Here is a 4,403-nt window from a genome sequence, read left to right on the forward strand (position 1 = left end):
GGAAGACAAGGGGGAGGCGTGTGGGTGTGGGGGGGGGGGGAGAATTAACTGCTATATTGCACCGACGAGTTACTGCTCTCGCCGTACAGCCCTAGCCGCGATACTCGTTGGAAGACAAGGCGGAGGCGTGTGTGTGGAGGGGGGGGGAGAATTAACTGCTATATTGCACCGACGAGTTACTGCTCTCGCCGTACAGCCCTAGCCGCGATACTCGTTCAAAGACAGGAGCGGGGGGGTAATTATAACTATTGCACTAACATGTTATTACTGCTGCCCTCTCTCTACTCTCGGCCTAGCCGCGATACCTGTTCGACGACAGGCGTGTGCGTGGTGGTGGTGCGAAGAGGGAGGGGGCAATTATACCAAAAAGCTGCTACGCGATCACGGGTTGATTCTTGTAGAGCCGTATTGTGCGCGGGAGCAATTAGACCGGTGTGTCTCATCACAGGGGCTAGTATTAAACCAGGGGTGAATAGTGAAAAATTGTTATTCATTTGTCATTTCATTTTTCATTTGTCGTCTGTCATTAATTTGTCATTATTCACCCCCTGATTAGATGCCGCTGCGTAATGATCCGAGGTATGGTGTGAGGCATTGCCGGGATTACACGTCAGGGATTACGAGTACACGTTGTCCTACCCAGTTATCAGTGTTAATCTTAATTTATTATCCCTCCCTATAGAGTATTACATGCGCCACTGAACAGTGTTCTCGATTAAATATCATATGCATTCTGATTTTATATTAGCAATTGCTTTACAACAATTCTTAGTATTATTGAACTGCTACAATTAAATTAAAACTAAAGAAATCGGCTTGTCATATCAATCTGTCGTGATGTCGTCCAAATTGATCGTCACAGCGATTAACCCTCCGTCTCTTCGTGAGTCTGTCTGTCAGTCCGTTGATCCGTCATCCGCAATTATCGAGGGATGGGTGGAGGGAGGGGGGTTGATCCATTCCGTCCTTTATATCTATTCGTCCGTACGTCCGATCAAAATGTCAGATATGCCGACGACGATTTGACTCCACACGATGAAAGGTTCGGCGGTGTACGCGTTTTATTATAATCGCCGTTGCCTGACCCTCTGGGTATGCTGTGACCTATCCTGTATAGGTGCCAAGAAAATGCTCGGAATTCGGAATACGTTTTTCGGCCAGCCCAATAAACCATAAGCACCGCTTTATGGCCAAGTTCCTGGTTAGATTATTGACCTCTCCTGAAATACGCCGGACATATTAGGGGGATATTAGCGTATTTTCACGACGCAGAGAATCGGAGGATTATACACTTTTACGACAGCGCTCCGAAAGTGAAAGTTCTCGCTTTTGCTACGCCATCTATACACAGCGGGTTACAACACGTTCTATCGCCATCGTCAACACTTGTGTGTGTGCTCGCGCGCGATGTTGTTGTTTTTAGCAGCTCGGGAAGCGTAACACACGAAACAGGGGAAAAGCTTTGCGAGCGAAAGTGTATACGAATGCAACCCTCCCCCCCCCCCTATACACACACCCACATACCTCAACAATGTCAAGAAACTCGCGCATATGCAGCTAACGTCTACCGGCAGTATTGCATGCCTGCCTGTCATCGGTTCCGTCATTTCCGCGAGCTTCTCTGCGCATGCGCGTCGCCATCGCAGACGCGAGCGCAAGCTCATCTTCCCACGAAAGTGCAAGAGCCGAATCAGGAAAAAGAGCGAGCGAACCTCTTCTTCCTGTGTGCTCGCCTAAAAGCTGATAAAGCTTCCTTATAGTTCACCGCTGCCGCAAAGCTGCTGGCGGGGCCCGGCGCGACTGGCGAGCCATGCGAGTCACTGACCTAGTACTATAGGCGAGCGTTTTCACTTTCTCTGCGCTGCGGTGTGCACTGCTTAGACATTCGCGTCACGGAGCCCTCATGTCCTATACACGCGGGCGCGAACGATTAATATCATCGAGTCGTGGCAGCTAGATTAGAATTCGAAGATATATGTGTGCATGTGTGTGCGCGCGCGGGCGTTCGTCTCTCGTAACAGGTTTTGATTTCTTTGAATGGGCGTCGGTAAAATGAAAACAGAGAACGAAAGTGAATTATGAACTTCACCCGAAGCGATCTCTCGAGTGTACATTAGCACCTTTGCCCAACAAACACACCTATGGATCTGATGAATGTAAATAGTTAGAGGCTAGGGCTAGGTCGCGTAAGCTTCAGGTGAATGTCTTAGCAAGATTCTTACGCGTTTTTAGACAGATGCGCCAGGGTTAGGTCGATTAAGGTCATATTGTCTCTGCCTTGTCTCTACACAAGGTGCTGTTGCACGGTCACCTTGGAAATCCGGTAAATGGGAGGATGTGCAAATGACGAGATTTCGGGTTTTAGTTTCGACGTGATTGAGTAAACATGCGCTTTGTCAGAATATTTAACATGCGAAAAGAGAAATTAGATATAGATAAGAATAACATAAATCATCATGTAAGAATGTGTCCATGTGTTGTAGCGTGCGTTCATTTTTTCAACTGTTGCGCCACGGCTTTAGAGTTGCGTTTCTGTTGGCCGCGATCCAACTTATGCTGTGAAGGCGAAGAAATGTTTGGCTCTTTCTCTGTCCGCTCGCCGGGTTCGACCGTTGCTGATGTCCCATGGTACGACATCCACCAACACTCACAGATGAACGACGCTAATGCAATGTTAGCATAGAGTTCGCTTCCTTTGAGACTTTTCGAGAGATGTTTGTCACGGTGCCGGAAGCTCCTTCTGCTATCAAGCAAACCTAAGATGACAATACGTCAGGTGGCAAATGCACGTTGGCAGTAATAAGTGATAGTTATAGTGTGCGTATACGCGCGTCCCTGGCTAAGAAGCCGTCTTAACGAGATCGCGAGTATGAGCGAGATATTCTGAACAGTTGTGACAGATGAAGGACAGAGTCGTTGGGGGGAATTCTGCAATTAGCAATTTGTGATCCCCAGATCAGCACCTTTTTTATGTATTACAGATAATAGCTGTAGAGTTATAGATTGGCTTACTGCAATAAATTGGTCACGCATTAGAAAGTGTCGGGTCATGAGATGTAGGGGAGTGCATGGAGAGTTAACGCTAAATGTGGTTAGAACAAAGCCACGAAAGTTTTTTTTGTCAGTATGACAGCGAAACATAAAGAGTCTGTGTCAAAGTATTGCTTTAATCAAAATATCATATTATATTATATTATATTATATTATATTGTATAACCATTGTTGCTGTTTTAATAGTTTTATTTTATTTTGTAAGAATGATAGTAAACTAGCAACATCGGACTAAACACGACAAGGATAACGCCACAGTTTACCAAAGCTATATGACAACGACCTCTAAATCGTTACAATGTTATAACTAAATATGTTGTTATTTGCACTGTAACCTTGACTTAATTTTTTAACTCTTGCCGTACGATCAAAAATTCAACTTCTCTTACAAGCACGATTTTCTGTCCCAGTTAACACATATAGCGTATTATAATTGTAAATAAGTTATTTTTCATAAGCCATGGTTAGCCATTGTAAAGATATTCCCAAGGATCTAGAACGTGCAAATATCTAGTTAATTCACTCTGTTAAGAATATTTTAGGAAAACGATGTGTCGAGGTTGCCCTCGCATCATACTTTATCGCTTTTACTACCGGAGTATATCTGACTAGTATATCTAGAACTATACATGTTTACTAATGTGTATGCGCATGCGTGATGCAAAGGATAAGCTTGCGCCAGGTGATGGGTCTACCAAAACAATTGTAAAGCTTTCGTTGATAACCGCTCGCTGGTTCTACTTAGCCAGGCCTCTATGTAGCTGCGCTGAATACTAAATAGAGCAGTCTTGTTCAGACAGACAAGAGCTCCGCCTGTGTCGAATAATAACATACCTGCTGGGCTCCTATTGGACATGCACGCCTTTTGCACGGGCTCTCTGTATGGTGAGTTTATACTTACAAACGTATGTCATGCAAATTGATGAATTTAGTATGCGATAGTCATGATGAAAGCAAAATGGAATTAGAAATATTCCAGTTAAATCAGGTACTAACTAAATGTATTATCCAATTATGTCCAAGTAAAATATGCTCATGCTATGTATATCACTATACGAGCCGGGGGGCACTCGCCTCGGAACTGGGTAGCGGGGTGCCTCGGGGACCTGAAAACCTGACCCTGTCGAAAACCGCTTTGCGCCCTAAAATACACCCTGTCCCAATATACTAAAAAGTATACCCTGTTGCAATATTGCACATTTCGGTTATGTAGTCCATGAGCCCAGAGCCCAAAATTGACATTTCATTACCAAGTTGGGGGGCAAATGCTATCATACATTTTCTGAAAGCCCTTGCTGTGTAGATCAATAAAATATATGATAGCCTTGTCAGATCGGTAGCTTAAGGGGGTC

The sequence above is a fragment of the Priapulus caudatus genome, unplaced genomic scaffold (assembly GCF_000485595.1).
Source record: "Priapulus caudatus unplaced genomic scaffold, Priapulus_caudatus-5.0.1 Scaffold212, whole genome shotgun sequence".
NCBI lineage: Eukaryota > Metazoa > Priapulida > Priapulimorpha > Priapulimorphida > Priapulidae > Priapulus > Priapulus caudatus.